Here is a 26,755-nt window from a genome sequence, read left to right on the forward strand (position 1 = left end):
AACAAGCTTGCATAACCTTATTTAACATATCTAAACTCACAACAACTTAGACTCGGATCAAGCATATGCAACCCACGGAACTTTCAGGTTTATTGGCAACATATTTGTATAACCATCGAATATAAACTCAAGAGAACTCTTATTTTAAAACTAGGCACAACAGACATGATAGAGCAAAGCAAAACTCACCCTTTCAACTTATCAAAAGGGAGTTAAAACATTCTTACCGCGCATCATGGAAAAGGGAAATAAAGCAGTAAATTTTTATTTTATTTTTGGAAGTTTTTATCAATTTTTATTGAAAGCAAATAAAGGGATACAATTGACTTAGGGGAGGGAACCTCCCCCAAGCTAGCTCTCAGTTTAGGGTCAAAAAGCAGGACCTTTCTCCATACCTGATCAGGTTGAGGTCGTTTCGTCCGTACCTGGAGAAGTAGTAGTGGTTGATGACGTCTTGTTCTTCTTGCGCCACACCTTCTTGGTCTTCTTTGGTGGTGTAGGCGGCATAGGAACAGGATCCTCGGATGTTGGATAGATGATTTCCAGATCTTTCCATACTGTATTGGTGATGAAATCAGGGATCTTCTAATCATCTTCCACTGGCTCGGTTGGTGGAGTATGAATTTCCCAATCCTCCCAAGCTGGCTTGGAAGAGGGGGTGATAGTCTTGATCATCCCAATCGGGCTTTGTCCATAGCCCTTGTTTCTTACTATCCTCATGAATCAGGAATACCTCTTTCTTGTTTTGGAATTTAAATTTCATGGTCTTTCCCACGATACGGAGGCTGATTCTTCCTCTCCCCACATCAATTCTGGCATTTGCATCCTTGAGGAATGGTTGCCCAAGTATGAGCGGAATTCCATGATCTCCTTCCATATCAAGGACTACGAAGTCCACCAGTATGTAGGTATTCTTAACTTTTACCATTAACCTTTCCACAACTCCTTCTGGATATCTTATCGCGGAATCTGCCAGCTGAACACACATAGTGGTAGGGGAAATTGATGGATAGCCCAGCTTCTCGAAAGTCACCTTGGGCATGATGTTAATGCTGGCTCCAAGGTCACAAAGGGCGTGATCAAATTCATAATCAAAGATTGAGCAGCTGATCACTAGGGTTCCGGGATCTTCTCTTATTGGGGCTGCCAACTCGCCCCACGCACCTCTTCTTGGGCATGTGAGCTTCTCTGCATAGCTGAGGGATGTCCTGCTAAGGGGCTCTTTCCACATAGCATTGATGACATTCACGCTTTCTAGAGTTGATTCGAGTTGCCCCGAAATCTTCCCTAGTTCAGCAGCAGGTGTAGCAGCAGCTAGTTGAGCCAATTGAGTTTCTAGTGCCTTATTGAAACTTAGCTGGTTCTTCATAGCAGTGGAGAATCTGTCCATCTTGGCATGGATGGTCTCCATAGATTTGTCTGTAGCGGCCAACTTCTTCTGAAGGGACTCATTGATCTTCGCTTGGCCGTAGACAAGATCTCTCAAGGTAGGCTGGTTAGGACCGAAAGAATTCGAATTCCCATTACCTCCTTGGTAATATGGGCGTGGTTGATTCCACCCCTGGCCTCCTTGTGGACGAAACCCATTGCCATTGAGGAATAGAGCTTCTTCTTGGGTTTCTAGGCAATTGTCGCCCGAATGTCCAACATTCCCACATACCTCGCACGTCATGCGAGTTTCCAAGGCTTGAAGTGTTTGCATCTGAGCCTTATCTTGGGAATAATCCTCAAATTTTTTGAGGAGGAGATCAATCTTCATAGCGAGCATGTCGGCCTCCTTGACGAAGTGTATACCTCGCAGTGCGGTTGGAGGCGATCATCACTCCAACCTTGCTTGGAAACCATCTTCTCGATCAATGATGTAGCTCTTTCAATGGTCAGCGAGAAGAAAACTCCACCCGTAGTGGCATCCACATGATCACGGGTGACTGTGTCAACCCGTTGTAGAAGTTCTGTAGAATGAGCCAATTATCCATTCCATGGTGCGGACACGCCACAATATACTCCTGAAGCCTCTCCCAAGCTTCCAGAATTGACTCATTTGATGCCTGCTGGAAGTTCGAAATCCAACCACGAAGAGCATTGGTTTTGCCCGTCGGGAAGAACTTCGAGAGGAACGTCTTGGCACATTTGTCCCAAGTATCCACAACAGCCTTGTTAGCATAAAACCATTGCTTCGCTCTCTCCAAGAGAGAAAACAGAAACAGACGGAGCCGGATTGCATCTTGCGATACACCCTTGATAATAAAAGTACTGCAGAGCTCCAGGAACTGTGGAGATGAGCACTGGCATCCTCATTGGCCCTGCCACAAAATGGGCTGGCCTGCACCATCGTAATGAGACCCGTCTTGATCTCGAAATTTTCTCCTCCGGTGTTAACCTCGGGTCCGGTCGGGACCTGGCTAGTAGATGGAGCAGAGTAATCACAGAGTGTCTTCTGGGCCATAGCTCTAGGAGCTGACGACAATGCGATGACTGGATCAACTGCCGAGAGTGATCTCCGAGGTGATACAAGACGAGCTCGTGTCCTCCTCAAAAGTGACTCTGGATCGGAATGAAAGTTTTGCGGCAAGTCGAAACCAGTCATACACTACCCTGTTTTCATATCAACGAAGACAAGAAAACAAAGCCAAGTTAACCTGTTTAGCAAGTGAATACCAATTTCAATTTTGTTCACAACTTTGTCTATATATTTCACTCTGTGCCTTCCCCAGCAACGGCACTAAAAATGCTTGTTGGCGCCTACCAACGTCACCTAGCGATGACGCCTGCAGACGCCAATTTGGGACGACAGTATTTCATGAACCACGAATAGATCCGCAAGCGCATGGAATACCGCTATAGCATTTTACCCGGGAGTATGCCGGGGTGTCATTTATATTTCCGCAGGGAAGGCGATGAGTGAGAGAATATATAGATCAGTTGGTGAGCTCTATCTAGATTGGATATTCTCATGCATAAACAGCGGTAAGATAATAACATGGTAGGAGGTAGTGTGACACACACACAAGCTACTCTCTTGGATAAAAGAATAAAGGTTACTTTAGGATGGGAGCAAGGTAAATGTTAGGGCTCGAGTTAGCTATATCTACACTTTCTCATTAGTTAGCTCGTCAGAGATTAAACTACACAATAGGGAGATTGCTATCGAAGTAACGGGAGGAGCCCGTACACCCCGGCAACTTTATGTACCTCCTACCCCCCATACCGAACGTGGAGGATTACTAAAAGGCACGGACAGGGCTGTCACCACTTGCCGGCTACCTCTACAAACCGTGGGTATAGTTGACATCCAGCAACTCTTAGCTAATCTAGACACCATGTCTACACTAGTAAGGGATACTCCAGTGTCCCGCGCCGGCTACCTCTACAAACCGTGGGTATAGTTGACATCCAGCAACTCTTAGCTAATCTAGACACCATGTCTACACTAGTAAGGGATACTCCAGTGTCCCGCGCGGAGCCCCCACCCTCCAAATGGACAGACATCACATTAGAGCAATCATACGAATACTAGAGCAGTTGATAGAGTTCTAAGAACAAAATACTAACCATCTCCAGCACAGGGCGATCATGCAATGCAAGCATTGAATAATAACGCAACCATGGCAAGAAGCATATACTCGATAACTAAGAATATACTTCAAGCAGATATCGGTAACCATAGTCTAATTCTATTACAAACGACCGAATATTACAAGAGAGAGCTAGAGATAAACCCATACCAGACTCTCGAGCAACTCCGACGACTCGATGACTCCTAGACTTCTCCTAAACTCCACTAAGCCTAAAGAATATGCAAGGAATGCAAGAGAGGAAGTGAGAGGTGTGGTGTGTGTGTGTGTGTGTGTGTCCTATTCTCTACCCCCCTTCTATTTATAGCAGGGAGCCACCAGCCACAGCACCCCAAACCGACGTTGTGAGCCAACAGGGAAGCGTCACGTGCCTTGGTTGAGGCAGTGGGGCCCACGGCCCTGGCTGGCCGACCAGGTAGGTCGGTCGGCCTACCCGGGCCGCCAACCGCCCCCAACTTCCTGGAGTGGGCTTGTCTTGGTCTCCCCTTGTCCTAAAGTTGAGGCACGGCCTGCCCCAGCTGGGTTTGCTTCAGTTCTTGGGCTTCACTTGGTCCATTTGAGCCTGAATCGGTACTCCTGATATTTTCTGTGATTTCGTGTCGGGCCAAAGTGTGCTTATAACCTGCATATTTGCTTGAAAACACAACTTGCATATTCTAAAAGGTAAAGTGTGATTTAGGGACTTTATTGGATAAGGATGCGTGTAAGAAATGCAAACTCTCATGATTTTATGATCAAGTTGACGCCTGAAAATGGTCGTTAGTGAGTGTCAACAGTCTCACTCTCTGTCAGCTTATCACTGAGGATGACTGGCGTGGCTCTGTTGTTGTGGAGGAAAGCGTACTTCAAACCAGGAGGCAGCGGCTTCAACTCAGGAAGGGAAGGTTGCGGTTTCTCCTCTTCATCGAGCTTACTCTGGCTGTCCGGATCTGTTTCCTGAGTGAAGTGGGTGGCATCTTCTTCAAGAATGGGTTGAGTTTGTCCCTCTTGAATGGTGCACACCGCCTCTTCCACTGGGTTTTGCTCCGGCCTAGCTTCTGCAATTGTGTTGCATGAACTTAGGCTGACCGAGATGGTTTCATTGCCAACCTTAACCTCGAGAGTTGCTCAATCTCTATTAGGGTGGACAAGTGGCTCTATTGGTCTTTCGATCAAGACAAACTTTTCACCTTCCGGGACATCAAAGTTGTGAAAATCCAAAAAGACCATGTTACTCCCCATCATGAGGGGGATAACTCGGAGGACTCCTTTACTTTCCACAATCTGGCCGTCGATCCACTTCAGGTGCTTACGAGATGATATGTGATCTGCCAAAGTTTTGGACATCACATTCACCCTGACCTTTGGATCATAAAAGATCTCCTGTGAAATGGCGTCCCCAATAGTGCAGAAGAGTATTTAGGCATCACGGTAGATCTAAATGATACTACTGCAAGATTCCGCTTCTTCTGTCCATTGCTTGTTCATAAAAGCAGAAAGACCCTCAACATGCATGTGGCTTCTGGAATGAACGTCTCAGATCTTGAGCATATGCATGTTGGTATTTCTTAACGTCGCTACTAGGAGGGGTTAGTTCCCAGCAATGGCGCCAGAAATGCCGACGGGCATTCCATAGCATAACCACTACGAACGGGTTAGGTTCATAGCAATGACGCCAAGAAGCGCCGTGCGGTATGTCTTAACGATTACAGAAGGATCCGCAAGCACACGGATATACCGTTGTAGCATTTCACCCGGAAGTATTCAGGGTATCGATATTTATATTTTCCCAAGGGATGGCGTGGTGTGTAAAGATGTTTTAGTAAATAGATAACCATAACAGTATGAGATAAGGTGCAGACTGCGGATTATACAGGGGTAAGTGATAGTAAAGATAATCAAGGGTAATGTGACACACAGAGATCAGCCAACTCTCATGGATAAAGAATAAATGAATACACCTAAGGTTAGTGGGAGCATAGGCAAACAAGATCCAAGTATACTATTCATGTTAGCAAATAGTTATGTTAGCCACATGCTTTGAGCGGCAGGTGCCGGGAAATTAGGGACATCGGGGAGAATGACCCACACTGGAGAACATCCAGTCCCGTTTCATCTTTGCATGAATGCCTACACGATACCCGAACGTCGAGGAGTACGCTAACTGAGAAGCAGCTTCCCGGCGGACTGACAGGGCTGTCACCACCCGTGGTCTACCCCAGTCAAACCGTGGAGCACCGTCATATCCGAGGGATCCCGCATACCCAGGCACCATGCCCGCATATGAGGTCACTACCCTAGCGCCCCCGGGTCCCCCACCCTTCGGATGGACAGGTAAGACGCTAAGGCAAGCCCGAAAGCACAACGAACCGATACACTTACCCAGATCATCTTGTCTAAGCAAGCAAATAATATAACTTGATGAAGAACTGATCATGGCAAAGCAAGCTAAGAACATAGCAAGATAACCATGAACAAACTTTGTATGAATAGCATAACGATAATCGGAATACAAAGCCACACCAGAGGCCGAGGATTGCTCGCCAACCCCGAGATGACTGGATTCGCTAAGGAAATGAAGTACTAGCCTAGCTCCACTACCCTAAGGAGTACAAGTCACAAGAGAGTGTGAGAGACAGGCTTCCCCAAGTGGTGTGTTGAGTGAGTGGTGGGAGGCTCCTTTTATAGCTCTTGAGGCCGGTTTTCGCCATCTTTATACATGGAAACATCAACAACCGACCTTGGGAGGATAAGATCAGACTTCCCACCAAAATGCACCTGGACGGGAAGCAGGTCAGATTCGACCGACCCATGGGGTCAGCCGGCCCCACCTCGCTGCCTCTGGCTACCGCCTTCCTCTGAGTCTCTGCCTGGTGGGTCCTCATGTTAGGTATTCGGTGCTGGGGCTTGGTTTGTCGGTTTGGTCTGTCAAGTGGGGCCCTTTTGGTTGTGTTACGCAGGATGCGACCTTCTACGACTTCTTTTGCGTATTCTTCGTGTTTTCTTCTTATTCCGGACTTGTGCTCCTAAAAAGATAAATTCTCCAAAACAACTATGGATCTAGGTTAGTGATACAAATATGTGTGTAAGAGGTATGCTTTTCCTTCTTTTGTGAGTATAGCTGACACTCAGATTTTGCACTTAAGGACCGTCAACAATGCACTTGTGCTCCTTCGGCATGGTAGAAACATTGCCGAGTTCATGTACTCTTCTTTCGTGAAGAGGTCAGGTATGAACATCGTCATATCTTCGATGAGTGGCTCATGATCTAGGGAGTTGGGTGGTTCGGTGTTTTCCTCTGTGTGGTGGAGGAGGAGAGGATGCATCTGATAGAATATGTAATTGCTGCTTCTCTTTGGGCTGATCTTCTGGCTCGGGTGGATCATCAAAGACTCCCATGTACTGAGTGCTATTGAGAACCCTCTCTAGGATGGTCCTTACTTCAGCCACTGTCTTGTACTTGATGAATCCCTCGGAGGCAAGATTCTTGAAATGCGTACTCTCTGGGTTGATACCATGAATGAAGTGTTGCATTAGCATTTCTTCTTGGACATTATGGGGTGGTCCAGAAGTTACTAAATGCATGAATTGTGCCCACGCTGCTCCAAGTGTTTCACCATGGCCTTGCATGAATAATAGTAGTTACATACAATGTGGAATCACTTTGGAGACAGGGAAGAAGAATGGGCAAAACTCATCTTTCAAGTGTATCCAATCTCCTCCAACTCTCCCTGCATTCTGGTTGTACCAAACTTTCACATTCCCCATTAGAGAGAACGGGAAAAGCTTCCACCGTAAGGAGTTTTGATTCATACCGGGTATGGTGAGAAGAGAACAGTTCTCTTCGGATTCTTGCAGGTGAGCATAGAGACATTCGTCCTTTCTACCAGAGAAGGACATTGCACGAACCATGGCTACGAGATTGGGACATATCTTGTAACCATCAGATAGAATGGGATGGCAAGATGGAGGCGGTTCCATATACTCGCGGGATGGAATTACCGGATAACTAGGAGAAAACTCCATATGGTAGGGTGGATAAGTGTATAGCTAAAAAGATCTAGTACTAGTGTTGCTACCGTTCCCCGGCAACAGCGCAGAAAAGCTTCTTGGCACTCCTTAGCATAAACGAATTACTCCACAAGTTCACAGAGACTGATTGTAGCTTTCACCAGGGAACGATAAGACACGACTAGTGGTCTAGAACGATTCAACCAGACCCACCAAGAAAGAAGAGGTACGAGGGTATAAGGCTTAACTCCAGATATATTACCTAATACTCAGCTATTCTACTAGATTACTAACTTGATCTGCTTCGACGGTCTCAAAGAAGGACTCAGACTGGATAGAGAAGGGAGTCCAACGACAGTCGACAACTACTGCTATGAAAATACCTGAACGTAGTGGACTACGAGGGACGGCCAAAGCTGTCGCCACTTGCCGCCTACCACTACGGTACCATGGGGTGGAACACCACCTTAGATAGCTAACCAATCCTAGGCACCATGCCTGCAACTATCGAGCTACTTACTCCTACCGTGTACTTTGGCAGAAAGTAACCTCAGATAAATATAACTTGCTATTGATGTAGACTCATGATCCCGCAGATCAATCAAAGTAACTGAACAAGTAGATTAACTAAAAAGTAAAACTAGCGAGAAGCTGAAGATAAACGAGGAACTTACTTGGATAAATATATTCCTCTGAGGTGGCTACAAAAGTGGGGTAAGGTCGAGGGAACTTAACTCCGCCCCTTTAGCTCGGCTTCCACCAAAGCTCTCACCTCACACTCTCCCTATTCTACACTAGGACATAACTAACTTTAGACTCTCCTTGCTCCAAATTGGTGTGTCTTGCAAGTGAGGAGTGGAGGTCCTTTTATAGTGCTCCAAGGACGGTTCTGACCCCAAGCTTCACTTGTACTCGAAGTAGGCCGGCAGCTTAACTTCCACGCGAAAGCTGATCACCAAAGGCTGACCTGTGGGCCGGGCAGCCTGGGATTTGTGCCATCAGGTACCAACCTTCTGGTGAGCGGCTCTGGTATGTCCCTGGATTTCGGTAGAGAAGGACTGGACAATTTGCACGTGGTTAGAGGCCGGGCGGCCTGTTCAAGGCCGGGCAGCCTGACCTTGGCACATCTCAACCCTCCGTTGCACCGTCATACTCCTCAATGGTTGTATGTTGTCCCTGAAGGCGGTTTCGGGCATGACACAACTTGTTTCTCTAAATGTGGGCCCATGTTTCCCTTGTGCTTTGGGACTCAAGCCTTCTAGACTTAATTGGTGAACTTTGAGTGGATCCCTATTGGGTTGGCTTGGATTCATCCTCAGGATCACTCTGGTAAAGTTTCATGCCGAAATTCCATAGTTCATATGCCGGTCGGCCGTGCTAAGGCCGGCCGCCCTAGAAATTATCCTTTTTGGCTCAATTTTGGATATGTTGTTCTTGCAATCAAATATGAACCAAAACTTGTGGAATTGATTAGATTTTATAATTTTGACATGATTATGGCCTATCTTTCATGAAATAAGGCGGAATATTGCTGGTGAAAACCATCAAAATTGACAGCCAACAACAACCTTTGCCATTCCCTTTAGGAAAAATATAAAGAACGATGCCCGCATACTCACGGGTGAAATGCTACAACGACATATCCGTGCGCTTGCATATCATTTTCTATAATCGTTGAGTTATACCCCAAGGCATTTTTGGCGCTGTTGCTAGGAACTAACAAACCTGGTGGCGAAGCTAAGAAATGTCAACAAGCATTTCTGGCACTATTGCCGAGGATGGCATGTGAATAAAGATACTGTACTGGTATTAATCTAGGCCTCGTACCTAAGATATACGCACTGCTTTTTCAGGATAATGTCACTTTATGTTTTCTTCTATCCTTTGTGTTTGGAAGAAAACAGGGGTAGTGTATGACCGGTTTCTCCCTGCTGGAAAACTATATAGAAAATCCAGAGAAGCTATTGAGAAGGTCACGACCTCACGTCGCCTCTCCTCCAGCCACTTTCCCGGTAAAGAAACCCAGTTTGAAAGCACCCACTGTTCTTGAGGCTATGGTTGAGAAGACTCTCCGCGAGTTCTCCGTCCCCTCCACTGCCAATGTGGCTACCAGAACCAACGCCAATGTTGGGGACGTGAATTTTGAACTCAAATCTAGTCTCATCAACATGCTGCAGACTAGCCCTTTCTATGGCAAGCCGAATGTGGACGCCAATGCACATTTGCTGAATTTTCTGGAGCTCTACGACACCATAGTCATATGGGGTGTCACCGCCGATTCTATCAAGCTTTGTCTGTTTCCTTTCTCCCTACTAGGGAAGGTGAAATAGTGGTTATACAAGGAAAAGGACATTGGCACCAAGGTAAATGCTCCAATGTGTTCCTCGCGAAGTTCTTCCCGCTTGGCAAAAAAATGCCCTACACAGGAAGATATCCAGTTTCCAGCAAATAGGGATGGAATCCATCCTAGAAGCATGGGAAAGGTTGCAAGAGTACATCATGGCCTGTCCTCACCATAGGATGGATGAATGGCTCGTCCTCCAAAGCTTCTACAATAGGCTAATAACGACATCTAGAGCCTATATTGACGCTGCTGCTGGAGGAGCCTTTTCTTGACATGACCATCACCAAAGCAAAAGAATTGGTCGAGAATATGATCTCCAAGGTATACTTTTATTGAGAAGTTGTGCTTGTCTTTGTATTATGCTTGTACCAAGTTGAGGTATTATTTATTATCTCGTACTTGCATAGTTACTTGTCAAGCTGATGTGATTAAGCATATGCTACAAAAATCGATTTTGAGTAGGAGAATCAGTAAGTGGGCTTATGTGCTTGTTGAGTAAGATTTGGCTATGAATCTGTAAAAGCTATGGGGGGGGGACAAATTATAGAGGATTTCACTGTTGAACATCAGATTAATGATGAGCATGATTTGGAAGTCATCTATATTAATTGCACACCATGGAAGTTATATTTTGATGGATCAATTTGTGATGATGGCTAAGGGATTGGTGTTGTTCTTATTTCTCAAAGTGGCACTATTTTTGAGTTCTCAAACCAGTTGGAAGAGGATTGTACTAACAATAAAGTTGCATATAAAGCACTTCTAATTGGCTTGGAGTTTTTGCAATCTATGGCCGTGAAGCATGTTGAAGCCTACGATGATTCGCTTCTGGTGGTGCAGCAGGTATTCAAGGTATGCCAATGCTATAGCAGATCCTTAAATGCATATCTTGATAAATGTCTTGAGATTGTTTCTTCCTTTGATGAGTTTGTTATTAGACATATACTAAGGGAGGAAATGGAAAGGATAATGCTCTAGCGTAGTAAGCATCTAGCTATGCAGTTGTGAAGAAATGTTTTCAAATTCGAAAGCCGATGCGAACAAGTGCCGAGTTGCTGAATATGGACCAACCGGTCTGACCAGTCTATGTGATCGGTTTGACCGGTCCTGAGACCGATCTGACCGTCGGGGATGCTGAGGACATCGGTTCGGCCAAAAGTCTTGATCAAGAGGCTAAGGACAAAGTTGAAGATTGGAGGGTGCCTGTGAAACGAACCGAGTTTTCGAAAGGAGAACCCGACTCCCTGTATCATCGTGATAGTCCCTGGATCAGTAGCTATCATATACAGAACTTATTTCAATTACATATCATAGTTGCACTTCTTGATAGAAGTCAGTACATGGGTTTAATCATACATAATCCAGAGGATTTGCAATACGATAATCAGAGTACAAGCCCCTAGGGCTAAAGGATTTACAAGAAAAACTCGGAAGCGATAGCTATTCCTCCAAGCATCCTCATCTTCAGCCTTCACTCCTCCACAAGCAACTTGAGCATAGCTCGACCCGTCCTTAGCATCCTTCATCGTCATCCAGCTTGATTGTCGAATCGGATCCTGCATCTATCAGGCTATCCCCAATATGAGATAGGCTCATGTCACCATCCGAATGCAGCTTTAAGTGGAATGCATGGGTATAAAAGTAGCCAAGGATAAGGCTAGGGTTTTCCTAAGCAGCAGCAGCATAAACATAGCATCAGCCAAATATCCCGACGCGGGCTACTCTGGCATCCCGGACTCCGGATCAACTTTCATCTCACTGACTAAGTATAACCCACCCAAGGCGGTACGAGAACTCCCACTCCTCGCACCTCAACTGCTATCCGAGCAGGAAAGAAGACTAGTGGGAGGTAGAAATCAAGTAACACTACTCTAGTTAGTGAAGCCGGTTCAAGAGTTGTACATGTTCGAGTATGCAACTATACGTATAGTTTTAACTCTGCAGAGCTTGTACACCAGTACCCACTCGGGTTGCAAGCCAAGGATTAACCGACTGAGACACAACCCACAACCATGACTTCCTAACTAAGACGATACCATCATACTCTCCTGGGGTTAGGGACAATTGGAACAATGAATGACCCGGGACTGTCAATCACTAACCTGGCCAATGGGCTTCGAGAGTCTCAGATATGAGTTCAGCGCAGCACGATCTCTCAGGGGTGCGCTTGCCACCACTCGCTCCTAACACATAACTCCTACAGTCGTGGTACCGCACAGTTAGGAATGGCTGGAACCTCCACCCATTGGGGTAAGTGGCATGTACATTTATTATAGTCCTGTCACTAGGTCCAGCTAATTCAGTCCTTACTTGTCGAAGCGAGCCTCTTCGTCACAAGTGCATTTTCGCCACAATGGTCAGCGAATGGCACCCATTATAGGTATCGCCCCTCAAACGCCTCCTGTATCCTACCATAGATCCCAAAGGATCGAGTTCCGCACAGGGAACACTGGTACCCACCACAGGTACTCGCAGGGTGTGCCCAACACACGCCCCTGGCCCTCGATCAACCGATCGAGTTAACTCGCTCGCTCCCGCGGTATATTCCTATCCACCAACTCCTCATATGTGGATCTCCAGTCATGCCAAGACTATCATTATAGAAACCCAATATCCCATATCACACTCATATTCTACTAACCATATAATGGTGGAGTAGGTGGTCAAGGAAAAGGAATATAAATGGGTCATGCAGGTTCACTCAAAAGATATGTAAAAGCGGTAGCAGATCTAGCAAGCGATGTCTATAGAAGTCAAGAACTGAGATGGGTGTGAACCTGGCGTGTCTTCGTAGTCCTCCTAGGCCTCCGGGGTCTTTTAGTCGTCTGGGACGTCGCACAGCTTCTCAGCAGCTGGGTCCTATTCGTAATTACGTATAATTGAAGGGGCCAAAGTGAAAATATTCAAAAAAGTGTCCAAACAAGTCCCAACTCACAACAAAACCTACTCTAATGCATAGATCATGATTTTAGAAGAATTATGAAACTGGTTTCATATTTTTCGGAGGTCCGGTTGATTTATTATGAATTTTTGAAGTTCAAATCAATTTCTAAAATAAATAAATGATTTTTGGAAAATAGAGAAATCCACAGGCTGACATGTGGCAGCCTCTGGGCACACCACGTGTCATGCTGACATCAGCATGATGTCAACAGGGGGTCGGTCATTGCTGACATCAGCATTGTCAGTTTCGGTTCCCACGTGTCAGCCACGTTGTTTCACTGACGGTAGGGCCCATTGGTCAATTTCGGTTTAAAAGAAAAAGGAGAAGGGCTCAGCTAGCTACTGGTCTCAAATGATCGGGCCGGCTCGGCTCGGCCCAAGAGTGAGTGGCTCGGGTTGGCTGGGCGGCTTCGGCTCAGCTCGGCCCAGGAGCCATCGGCTTGGCTAAGCAGATTGGGTCAGAGGTTTCAGCTTGTAACGGTGGGCCGGCATAGGGCGAAAAGGGTAACAGGCTGGCTTGGCGGGCCAAAGGGAAATGGGCCACAGCCCACTATCGGCTTGGTTCGACCCGGCCATGCTGACAAGTGGGGTCTGCATGACAGCGACACTGTGGATCCGCTATGGCCAGGGCCGATCCGGTGCGGTTGTGGGGGGCGCTTCCCGGCGGCGATGGCGATCTTTGGCGGCAAGCTTGGTCGGGGCTCAGTGAGGCGAGTGTGTGCGGGTCCAGCTCCATGGTCAATTCCAGGCGACCTCTACTCCCTTCCCTGGTAGCGGTGAATCTTCCCCTCCTCTGTTCCTCGGGCGGTGACGGCGAACTCGGCGGTGAGGCTCCTCCCTTCTTCTTCTCCCTCTTGTTGCTCCACTCCTTGGCGGCGGCGGTGGGTTTGGTTTGGCTGGGGGTTTGGGTACACGTGTGCGCAAGTGTGTGGGCCCGGGAGCCGGGGCCGTGCACGGCAGCAAGGTGGTGTGGCGCTCAGGGGACGCCGGCGAGGCGTGCGCGTGCGTGAGCAGCCACAACAAGGGTCGTGTGTGCATGCGAGCCAGCAAGGCACGCATGCAAGTGCATCGCAGCATGGCGCGACACGGCGTGCATGGCGGTGGCGGTGAGTAATGTCGGTGCAGGTCTCGTGCAAAGGCCTTCCACGACGAGCTCGGACGGCGAGGCTTGGCGCGTGTGGTGTGGTGCGTTCACGTGACCACCGCGCTCGGCACAGCCATGGCGAAGCCAAGCTGAATGTCCCGGGCCCACGGCGGCGATGCGGCGGAGGAAGGGTGATGATGGTCAGGGCGGCCAGAGCTAGGTCAGGTGGCGACGGGTCTGTGCGCGTGAACCTGAAAGGAGTGGCCTTTGGCCGGTGCGCGCGTGGGAACACCATCGCGAGGCATGGCGTGACGCGGCGACTCTTGCAAACGGAACGGTGACGCTCCGGCGAGGCAGGCATGCAGTCGAGGTTAAAGGTGAGGCCTTTCGGCCTGTGTGGTGTCGGCCTGCATGCGCGCACGAGGCACGACCACGGCAAGGCTGTGGCGCGGCGAAACGCGGCGAGGGCATGGTGTGCAGCACAAACGAGGGGGAAAACATGGCGATCGTGGCGGGCTCACCGGTTGGGTCCGGGGTAGAGGGTGCCTGGCGCAGTGGTGTGGCAGAACCACCTGAATTATCCCGGCTCAAGTGCGCAGACCATCATCATAAAGGCAACACCGGCTCAAACGCACTTCAAACGGAACAATTGTTGGTCTGTCGGGTAACGTCCCGATACAACCACCGGTTCTCGGATCAAACAAGCATACCCCGCATGAAGGCGAGTCCAGAGATATTACAACCACAATTTTTACAACACAGGCAAAGTAGTGATTACAACATGTTTCGAAGTACTTATTACAGAACTAAACTTTGTAAAACAGTTATACAAGCCATAAGGGTAAAGCTTCAGAGTTTAAACAGCGGAAGATAACACACGACGGCTACAACACGTCGCAAAAGTGTACCAGGCTAGCCCAAGCATGGTATCACTCGTCAGGGTCATTGCCGGCCGAAGACGTATCCCACTCTACGGACCAGCCAGGAGGCAAAGAGCAGGGCCAAGATAAACTAGCGATCTGATCCTCAAGACTCATACCTGAAAAAGGGTTTCAACAGCAAGGCTGAGTATTCTAATACTCAGCAAGACTTAACCGTCAATGGGTATACATAGCCCACCTAACTAGACTATGCAAGGTTCTGTGAGGCTCTGGTTTTCCTTTTTGCTGAAAAGCAATAAAGAGTAGGTCCTTACTTTCAAATTTAGCTTCCAAGATTCTAGTTGATTAACCATTCTATGTAAGCAACTACTATTCAACCATGGTAGATCTTTAAGCAAAACATCAAGATTGATCATAATACTGTTGCTCTTATTACTCTGTGTGGCAAAGAGATCAAGCAGTCCCAAACTGTGGGAAGTAGACGATTCGAATCGAATTTGTTAACCTGGCCAGGCAGACCTAACACACACGTTTGGAACACCGTCGGGTCGTTCCCAAACAACCGTTGACCTTTCTTTCCGGCTTGTGGATAGGGTCACTCTCCCCGACTACAGGGCTCCAAGGTCCAACCTTGTCCCTCGAAGTCGCAGTGTTGATCAACAATAACATTTAAAAACCTATCTCTAAAGAGAGAGTGATGGGTATATCCACTCCCCGGTCCAATCGGCAACTAGGCTTACCGCGTACCATATTTACGGCATGTGGCTAGTACGTTCAAAAACTTAACCAGCACTACCACACACCGCGACCTTAGCAAGTTCATCAACACAGACGTGGTCTCACACAAGGTCATGATATCGAACACAACCCCGTCCGTCGTCCTTATATTGATAACAGAAAGTAAACAAGCAGTTCCTATAAAGCTCGCGAGTGACAGGCAATCACTCGACTTTTACCGGTCCTATAAGCTTAGCAATTAATCGAACTCAGGTCTAGTGTTCAGTACATAGGTTCCTAGGATCATGCATCTAGGGTTTCAATTCACATCCTAAGAACTGTAAATGCACAAGTAAGTAATAACAATAAATGGTAATAATTTGAAATATAGGTTATGTCCGGGGCTTGCCTTCTCGGTAGTCACTAACTATTTCAGCCCTGGGCTCTTCCGAACTTTGGTCCGGGGCTTCAGTTAGTATAGCAGTGTTCACTAGAGCTTTGAGATCACCTCCTTCGGAATCTGGGATAAGCTCGTACGTCCCGTCCGATAGAGCAGACGTATCTATATGTGATGCAAGAGATGAAATTATAAACACGCTCACGATGTGGTGAAGCTAAGCAAACAAAATTAATACACACATGGGCAATCATTTATAGAGTAGTAACTCAACATATCTAACTACACAAGGCATCATGATCAACAGCACAAGAAAGCTATACTAACTTCCTAAACAAGTGGGAGTAGTTTCCTATAGCAATTAAATCATGGTTTGTTAATAAATCAACAACTCAGAGCACAAACAGTACTAAATTTAGAAAAAAATTACACTAAACAGAATATGAGCAGAGTAAGCTATCCTGTAAATTTCATGCCAAAACATGTAGCCATTTAATCAGAACAATTCATTCATTCAGACAACACCTAGAAGAAGATTGAATTATACAGGTTAAACCAGAGCAAAACAAAATCTCAAACTTTATTTAGCTACTGTAAATTTTTCATGATTTTATCTACATATAATTAATTATGAGAAAATAAACAAAACAGACATCAATCTAACAAGATTCATTTTAACTTCTGTTCTAGTCATGAACTGCGGCTCAAACGTCATGGACAAGCTAAACTACTCAAAGAGAACACTCATAAATATTTGCAGGATTTATCATCAATATAAACTATTTATCATAATTAAAGTCTACTAAACAAGCATTAAATCAAAGAAAAAACTACACATGAGAACTGACCACGGATTTTTTATAGAAATACTATATTCACATGAGTAATTCACCATAAAAAAAATTTCACTGCAATACATGGCTTCAAGCAATAGTTAAGAAAAAGATAAAACAACTAGTCTTTATATACCTAGTGACACAAATCAATTTGTACAACAAAAACTTTCAACAAACATCCATCATATTTTGATTCTACTGCATAGATCTGTACACAAGGATTCCAGAACAACTGGATTTGCTATTTTACGAATTTTCTACGAATTTCTATTGAATTTCAAAGCTTACAGCTAGAAATAACAAATAAGTCCCTATTAACACTATTCAATTGAGTCACTGACTAAGCAGATAGCCCTCTGGAATTCTTCGAATTCCAACCCGAGGTCCTTGACTGGAGAAGGAAAACAGAGAAGGGTTGGCCGGCCTTTACTGGCGCCTCGGCTCACCGGCGGCGAGGGCTGGGTTGGGGGAAACGAAGAAGAGGTCGAGCCACACCCTCTGGTGCTCGTGGCGCGACGAGAGATGGTCGGAGGAAGCGGATCGATGGAGGAGGGCGGTCGGTAGCGGAGGAGCTCGTCGGCGGGGGTACTCCGGTGGCACTGGGCGGCGATGGTCGAGTCGGTGAGCACCGGTGGGAGTGTGGGATGCTCGTGGGAGGGTTGATTTGGACGGAGGAGGGACGGAGCTAGGAGCTCCACGACGCTGGGGCGCTGGGGGCGCCCGTGGAAGTCTGGCGATGGTTCTGGGCAAGCTGGGGCGAGGTCGGTCAGCAAGGCTTTGCCGAGAAGTAGCAGTGGTGGGTCAATTCGAGTAATGGATGGCTAGGGTGGTGGCTCCACGGCGAGACCCTGCTCGGCGGCGGCAATGGTGATGGCGGGTGGTGTTCTGGAGGTTCGGGGCTGGAAAACAGCGCGTGAGCTAGTGGAATGGAATGCGGAAACATTCCTGAGGTTGATGCGCGCGAGAGAAAAGGGTTCGGGGTCCTCTCCTGGGCTATCCTCGGCGGCGTCGAGGTGGCGGCCTGGGGCGCGTGGCAGAGCGGAGAGGGCACCAGCGCGAGGGCAAGAGCGGCGAGGAATGCTCAGGCGCGACGCGTGGACGCCAGCGCGAAGCAGGAGGTGGCTCGGGGGCGGCCCAGAGCGGCGGGCGGTGCGGCAGTGCGCCGATGGCAGAGCAAGCAGGAAGGCAGGCATGAGGTGGAAGACAAGGGCTGGTTTGTAATTTCTGAAAATTCCAGGGACCCAAATGTAAAACAACAATAACTTTTAAATTAAAGCTCAAATGAAAAAGTGCCCAACATGAAAGTTGTTTAACTTTTCAAGATCTACAACTTTTTGAGCTATTTTTGAAAACATAGAAGGATTTTGAATTCAAAGGACTTTTGTCTTTTCCCTTGTAAATTCAACTCAAATGCAGACTAAAAAGTAAGATTTTCTGCCAAGCAATGATTACACTGAAATTTGCAAATACACCCTCCACAAAAGTAATAATTGCACACCCTATTCAAATTAAACTACAGAAAGGACCTTGCATAAAATCATATTTACACATATAACCTTTTATACTTACAAAAAGATCCTTTTTCAAGCAAATCAAGCACATGATGCATAAAATAGATACACAACTACTGTGCAGACACCTAGGGTGTCACAAGCGGTGAGTCCATGCATGCGAGAGCGATGCCGTGCAGTGTGGCGCAAGTCCACTGTTGTTGACATACGGGCGCCGGGCGGTGGAGGTCCTCGGCGGCGGCGGCGTTCTCCTCCTCGGCGCAGCAACACCGGCTCGAGGTGGTGCCCTCCTTCTTCTCGCCCGATGGACGGGGCTCGGTCTCCTCCCTCTTCCCTCCCGCCAAGGCTTCCTTATCTTCTACCCCTCCACTAGCTCCGTGTATTCTCTACTCTGCTAGTGTGGCGGCAGCACTCAATTGGAGAGTGGGAGAGGCCTAGAGGCGGCTAGAGTTAGGAGGTGACAGCAGGGGTTTTATAGGTGGCTCCGATTGGGGTTTCCCATGGTCGAGGCTGGCGGATTTCGCCGTCTGGGCCGGGGCCCATAGAAGGGTAAGTTTCATGAGGAAGAAATGCAACAGGAGGTGGCGCTTACGTGTGGGGCCGTGGTGTCAGCGACGGGCCGGCGCGCGGAAATGGGCCGGTGGCGGCTGTTCGTGCGATTCGGGACGACACACGCGTGGTCGGGCTGCTTCGGGGGCTGGTAGAAGAAAAAAATGGTTGGCGGGCAGGCGAAGACAGCTAGCAGGCCGAGTGGCCGATTTGGGCTGCGCAGGGGTGCAGGGTCGGGCCGGTATGGGCCGTGTGCAGGGGTTTCGGGGTAAGCCGAAAACAGGCCGGGTCAAGGTGGGTTAGGTGGGCTGGGTCTTGGACCAAGTTAGTTCGTGGGTTAAGTTAGCTCTTGGAATTAATTTGAATGGCTTGGTTCAAAGTAATTCCCAACGAAATTCAAACAAAAATGATTCAACCCAAATTTGAATCAAGGGAGTTTTCACAAGATCCAAATAACTCCAAATATGGCACACTAGCAATTATAACCCTTATGTTTAATTGATTTTTAATTTGCTAGGAAATTTTGAGCTGGGAACAGAGTCCAACCTTAAATTGTTTTTAGCTATTACCACATGTACAAGAAAAGTTTTGAAAACTCACATTTTTGGAGTATATAACATTTCGTAAAAATACGGGATCTTACAGCCAATCATGGCATATTTAAGGGATCCTAGTCGCGGTGCAGAGAGGAACATTCGGCATTTAGCATTCAAATATATTTTGATCGACGATGTGCTCTATCGTCGGACTACTGAAGATTTACTCAAGTGTTTGGATTATGATCAGGCTCGAGTTTCTATGGGAGAGATTCATGAAGGCATCTGTGCAATGCATCAATTAGCTCCCAAGATGAAGTTGTTGCTTAGGAGGGCTAGTTTTTATCGGCCAAGCATGTTGGCGGATTGTTTTAGATATTACCAAGGGTGTGAAGAATATCAGCGGTTTGGTGATATATAGTTGGTGCCTGCTGCATTGTTAGATCCTATTATCAATCCTTCTACGCGCCAGGATGGGGTTTGGATTTTATTGGACAAATCAATCGTCCTTCTTTAAAGGGGTATCACTTCGTGTTGGTTGCTACAGATTACTTTACTAAGCAGACCGAAGTGGTTCCTTTGAAGAATATGACACACAGAGAGGATATTGAGTTTATTACAGAGCATATTATTCATAGATTCGATATTTCTCAATCCTTGACAATGGATCAAGGTTCTTTATTCATATCAAAGGAGGTGCGTGAATTTACTGAATCTTATAAGATTAAATTGCTCAATTTATCTCCATATTATGCTCAAGCTAATGGTCAGGCAGAGTCTAGCAAAAAGATCTTGATAAAGCTTGTCAAGAAAAAGATAGTGGAAAATTCTAGGAGGTGGCATGAGGTTTTATCCAAAGCTTTGTGGGTTCATCGCTTATCAAGACATGGTGCTACAAAAGTTACTCCCTTTGAGCTAGTATATAGTCAAGAGGCCGTTTTGCCTGTTGAGGTGAATCTGGACGCTTATAGATTGGCTAAACAAAATGACCTTTCTGCTATAGATTACCATAACTTAATGATGGATAATATTGATGAGGTGATTGACAAGCATTTAAGTTCTCTAAAGGAGATTGAGAAGGACAAGCCTCGGGTAGCTAGAGCTTACAATAAGAAAGTAAAAGGTAAATCTTTTTAGATTGGTGAGCTGGTTTGGAATAAAATTCTACCTCTTGGGACCAAGAGCAACAAGTTCGGCAAGTGGTTGCCATGCTGGGAGGGTCCGTACAAGATTGTCAAGGTTACCTTCGGGAATTCATATATGGTGGAGACGCTGCAAGGAAAGAGTTTACCCAGGGTGCTTAATGGAAGATACTTGAAGAAATATTACCCCAGCGTGTGGCAAAACACTTAAAGATGTGTATGGCCGATATTTGAATATCGCCCTGATGAGGACATGACATCCATGGATACAGTCATGGTTGGAGAATGGCATGGAGTCCTACAAGGCCATCTATGGTGTCCAAATCAAGAAGGAGGTCTGAGGTTGATTTGGCTCGAGTCTCCAAGGTGGAGGCCCAAAGAAACTCAAGTTCGAGTCCATCTCGGAGTCCAGGAGCAGTCCGCACGAAAATCGATGCCCAAGTCGCATACAGATTCCGTTTTGGATGCTCTTTATATGGATGGAAAGATAATTTCAAGGAGCTTCCAATGGAACTGGATTGTGGCCCAAAATCATTCAGAGTCGACAGGAATCGTCGAAACAATTCAACATCCAGAATCTATCAGGCTGCAGCGACACAATCTTTTGGGCCGTTCGCCTATGTATCATCTTGGAGCCCATAGGGGCGTTTCTAGGGGGGTCATCCACGATCTAGCCCTCATAGCGTTTAGTTTTCCATTGAGAAACTGAATCGTTTATTATCACTGTGTCTATTAATCCTTTTACAGTGATCTAGGGCCCCTGTTTTTGATTCTTCACGACTGTGTCGATTAGTCCTTTCATGCCAAGATCTTGAACCTATTTTTATCATATTTTACCTCATATAAATCTGCAATTTCAGATTGCTTTCTTATCATTCTTGTTTGTGTTCTTCGATTCACTTGCAAGACTGTCCATTGAGTGTGCTTCGTTTATAACCTTCGGAGAAGCAGTGTAATGATTGTTAGGGTTTGAATCCTTGCTGATTTGAAGCCTTGATCGTGACTTGAGTGTTCCACCAATCGAACTTATCTACCTCCTGGAAGATCTCCGCGCGCGACTCTATCAGTTGGTATCATATTTGACTGGGTTTCCTGTGAGGTATATTGCTGTTTTCCCCACTTTAGATTAGTTTTGTTTCAGTACCTAAAGTCCACAAAAATCCCTAAAAAAAGATTTTTTTCCCTGTCCTATAACCCCTTTGTGCCGCTGCATTTTTTCTTTTCAGATTGCTTTTCTGAATTTTAGTCCCTCGCGTGTGTCCTTGTGTTGGTGAGTCTGGATCGATCGATTCTAGTTTGAGTGAAGTCCTAATCCTTGTATTGCATCAGACCAGATTGGTTTTTGATATGTGCACATGAACATATTGTTTTACTCACTTATTTGCATGTGCATAAATAAATCTAGGACTGCATGTTGCTTGCTGTTTTCTCTACGACAAAGAATTCCTTAACTGTGCTGCTGAACCGTGAGATTTAAATTGCTCACATGTGCAAATCTTTTGTTCCTAGAACTTGTAATTCCTACTATCTTGCTGCAGCTCTGAATTATACAAAAGAGAAAAAAAAGAGAGAGAAAGGAAAAGGCAAAGAGGTGCTAAAAGCCGCATCCAAAAAAAAAGATGGAAAAGAAGAGAAACTTAAGAATTGCATTGCTTCCTTTGAGTCCATGGTTTATTCCTATCATCTTTGCTTGCTTGAACTAGGTCTCAAACAAGTCTGGACCGGCAATATAGACTAGCTTGGGACTACTTTTCTGTTTTGCAATTTCTGAATTGAATTAATGCCAATCCTTGCTACAGAATATTGTGCCTATCCAAGCTCCACATCCTTCTAATCAGTACAGGTTCACCTTACGATTGTTACACTCAAGCGACAACGGTGTCACAACCAGCCACCGTTTGCATCTCCTGTTGCTTTGGTAAGAACACTTGGAAGCGCGTGGTAAGATGCTTGAGAGTTGAGTGCCTTGTTTCCTTGTCCACATCCTAGTAGATTATAGGAAAACATACATTTGTGTGTTTTCTTGTTTGCTACTAACAATGACAGGTTACAACACTCATGGGTACGAGACATCAAAGAAGCATGAGATATGGTCTATGCCTCCTATACCTTCTGCAGGTCATTCTATTCTTTCTTCTCCGCCCACTTATGATGGTATTGGTGCTGATGAGTATATTCAGTGGGAAGTTGCAATTGATAATATATTTTTACTATGTCGAATGTGTGAACAGAGAAAAAATAAGAATGCCATTAGTGTTTTAACAGATAATGCATCAATTTGGTGGGATAATTTGTGTTAATTTGATAAACCTAGATCCTGGAATGACATGAAAACTCTTATGCGAGAAACTTTTGTTCATGTATCTAGTTGTGAGGATAAAGAGGATTCTTTAGAGGAGGACAACCATGTGGTACCTCTTGTTTTGCCTAACCTTTTGTAGGACATTCATCCATATAAGGCTGAGGACGAGCCTGACATGCTCATTGCTTCATGTAAAAATTCAGAAACTTCATCTCATGATGCACCTTCTTTTCCCACTGCCAAGGATAGCAACGGTAATGTTCCTAGTGCTACATTCACGGAAGTTGGGAGTTCTCTTGATGTGCTGAAATTTTTCACCAATCATGATATGGTAGAGCAAATATTAGTGGAACCTTCGCTTGACACTTGTGCTGAAAATCGATATTTTCTTCACATCGCTAGTGATGCTGATGAGCTAAAATTGTTGTCTTCTTTGAATACTTTGGGCTACATTGAGTTTGATGTTTCGTGTAACCTTAGTTATTTGAAGGAGAAACTTTATGCATATGTTGATCTGCCATGTTTGTCTCGCCATACATATCATGTTATTGGTAGATATAGCAACATTGGGCAATACATGATACACCGGGTTTACATTTGTGCAAATCTGAATTCTCCTTTTGTTGAGCACAATTATGATCCAATAGAGGACTGTACAAGCAATAATCTTGTCATGCCATGTTTCTCTAATTTTTCTTTAACAACACAAGTTAAATTCAAAGAAGGGTAGCATATTTTTCTTGTTAGTACTAATCTTTTGCAGGATAGTATTGACAAGGACGGTGTGCATCATGATCTCGGAGCTTACAAGTTTGCTAACATCTATATTAGACAAGACATCCAAACCAACTGGATATATGGTCATGGTTCACCTCAAAATGTCAGTTTCCATTATTTTGGCCACCCCTTTTGCTCTCGTGATGTACAACATCAGTTCCAAACACTATCAAAGCCAAGGACGGCTTTTCGTCAAGAAGGGGAGGATGATGAGGACATGTGACATCCAAGGAATACAGTCATGATTGGAGAATGGCATGAAGTCCTATAAGACCATCTAGGGTATCCAAATCAAGAAGGAGGTCCGAGGTTGATTCGGTTCGAGTCTCCAGGGTGGAGGCCCAAAGAAACTCAAGTTCGAGTCCATCTCGGAGTCCGGGAGCAGCCCGCACAAAAATTGACGCCCAGGCCGCACATATTGTCCATTTTAGATTATCTTTATATGGATGGAAAGATAATTTTAAGGAGCTTCCAATGGCAGTTGTTTGAGGCCTAAATTTATTCTGAGTCGACGGGAATCATCGAAACAAGTGAACGTACAGAATCTGTCAGGCTGCCACAACACAATCTTTTGGGCCGTTCACCCGTGTATCGTCTTGGATCCTTTAGGAGCGTTTCCAAGGGGGTCAGCCACGACCTAACCCTCATATATTCATTAGCTGCTGCCAATTTTGGGTTCAGGTTTTGTTTTGAGTTTAGTTTTCTATCGAGAAACTAAATCGTTCATTGTAACTATGTCGATTAGTCCTTTTATGTGATCCAGGGCCCATGTTTTTTTATTCTTCGCAACTGAGTCGATTAGTCCTTTCGTGCCAAGATCCTGAATCTCTTTTTATCATATTTTACCTGATATATATCTGCAATTTCAGATTGTGTTCTTATCGTTCTTGCTTGTGTTCTTCGATTTGCTTGCAGGACCGTCAGTCGAGTGCGCTTGGTTGATAACTTTCGGAGTAGCGGTGTAACGATTGTTAGGGTTTGAATCCTTGCTGATTTGAAGCCTTGATCATGAGTTGAGTGTTCCACTAATCGAACTCATCTACCTCTTGGAAGATCGCCGCGTGCGACTCTATCACGCCCTTAGAACTATTTTATGAGCCTATACTTTTGTGTAATATATGTTTTTGGGGCTAGGTTTGGTACTTGTTTTTTGGCTTGCAAAGCTCAACAAAAAAGGCAGAGGGCATATGTTGGTAGCCAAAATTGACAAATACCAAGGCCGATCAGTCTGACTGGTTGGGCCGACCGGTCAGATTGATCCTGGGCCTCTGTAGCCCGATTGGATAAGATTTGAAATCTAGAGTCCTTTTGTAACCCAATTTAGAAGTGGTACGTCGTCCCCGGCCTATAAATATAAAGGCTACAACCCATATTGAGGGTTTTTCTTAAACCACAATCGAATCAAATCAATCTACCTTTTATCTTTTCTCAAACCCTAGCTTTTCCAATCATTTTGCTGTTCTTCTTGCGTCTCTTCGGCGTCTAAGGGCGTTCTGGGTGGCCTGCCGACTCCAAAACAACCCCAAATGTTCGTCCTCCGATGTGGTCCCTCCAAGCTTGAGGTTCTAGGTCTTACATGATCCTCTCTAAAGAACTGGTCAGACTGGTCAAGCCAGGCGGTCAGACCGCTTAGCGCTGGGAGATTGTCGGTGACAATCATTGCGACCTATGCGCTTGAGCAATTTGTGTGTTTACCTAAACTGCGTCAACAACTTGTCAATAAGGTTTTTAATGAAGCAACAAGTGCAATACAACTTGGAGCGACAATGTACTCTTTTCTCCATTCCTTTTTCCCCCTGGATTTTGGGAGGGAATTTTGATGAGCCATGTGTTGGTCGCAATATACGGCCAAGGGTGAGTGTTGAGAAACCCTGATTAGGGTTATGTGACACCTCAGGTGTCAGTACACTTAAATACAGACCATTGTACCCAATTAAAACTTAAAAGAAAAATGTGGGAAATTAATTCAAAGAGGAGAGGTCAAATAAAAGTCAAAGTATACAAAAGAAATTAAAAGAGAAAGAAAAAGGAGTGAAAAGCTACTCAAAATCCAATTCAAAAATGTGCGCAAAAATTTAGTTGGCTCATGAGAGGTACTTTAAATGACATGTGCTCAATTGAACTTCAGCCAAAAACCACCCAAAACTGAATAAAACCAAAGCCCTTTTGTGCAAGTTTGAATATTAAAAAATAGTTCAAAATGTGAATTTCAAATGAAAATTTGCATAAGACAAAAGTTGTAGATCTTGAAAAGTTATGCAAAATGGGTATTCAACACTTTTTCATTTGAGCCCTCTAAGAAGGAGATATTTTTAGTTTACTGAGAGGTCCCTGAACTTTTAGAAATCACAGATAGGCTCTCACCTCCATCTCTCCCCTCTCTGCTGCTCTGTTTCGCCCGCCGCCCGCCATACGCCGCCGGTAGACCTCGTCCACGGCGCGTCCGCGGCCAAGTGGACCCAAGGGAGCTCTCCAGCGCCACCTGGCGTGCCTCTTGGCACCTCCCCACGCTAACACGCGTCCTCGGTGCACTCCCGAGCCGCCACGCCGCACCGCCATGCAGCTCGCCGCGTGCTCCTTCCGCCAGCTCGCCGTCGAGTCGCCCCGGACCAAATCAACCTTCCCCAGATGCCGCTCCCCTTGCCCAGGACTCCTCTCGCCTATAAATAGCCCCAGAACCCCCGCCGTCGCGCGACTTCCTCTCTTTCTCCCTTCTTAAACCGTCCACCATGGCCGGCGAGATCTAGCTCGCGCGGACCGGCCACCACAGCCCCGTATTGCTCCATCCAACCACCCCAGCAGCTTCGCCACACTCCAGTTAAGCTCCACGCGAGCTGAATCGAGCCCAAACCCATCCCCATCGCCGTTCCCCTTCCACGCCGCCGTCGGTGAGCACGGGCTCACCGCGGACCGGCCAACCCAGAGGGAGACCGTGCATGAGAGCTACCCAGGAGCTTCCTCACGCTCTCGCGGTGCTCGTGTGCGCGACGTTCCTCTACCCCGAACCCTGCTTCGCCTACAGCACCGGCGACCGAACTTCTTCTCCGCCATTAGCGCCGACGAGCTCGTCTCCGGCCATCTTCCACTTGAACGTCTACAAGGGTGGGTGTTCCTCGAACTCCTCTCTCTCACGCGCCTCCCCGTTGCAGCCCCGGTAAGCCCTGCCTAGCA

General features: G+C 46.2%; 2 non-coding genes across 2 annotated transcripts; one reads left to right on the plus strand and one right to left on the minus strand.

Moving 5' to 3' along the window:
* Positions 1-1,974: 1,974 nt before the first annotated feature.
* Positions 1,975-2,081, plus strand: LOC120684144. The gene has a single exon (XR_005679125.1). It is a non-coding gene; the product is annotated as a small nucleolar RNA R71 (small nucleolar RNA).
* Positions 2,082-9,980: 7,899 nt separating this feature from the next.
* LOC120684107 lies at positions 9,981-10,087 on the minus strand. Its single transcript, XR_005679090.1, has one exon. It is a non-coding gene; the product is annotated as a small nucleolar RNA R71 (small nucleolar RNA).
* Between the last annotated feature and the right edge of the window lie 16,668 nt (positions 10,088-26,755).

This window comes from Panicum virgatum, chromosome 7N (assembly GCF_016808335.1).
Source record: "Panicum virgatum strain AP13 chromosome 7N, P.virgatum_v5, whole genome shotgun sequence".
In the NCBI taxonomy this organism is placed as follows: Eukaryota; Viridiplantae; Streptophyta; class Magnoliopsida; order Poales; family Poaceae; genus Panicum; species Panicum virgatum.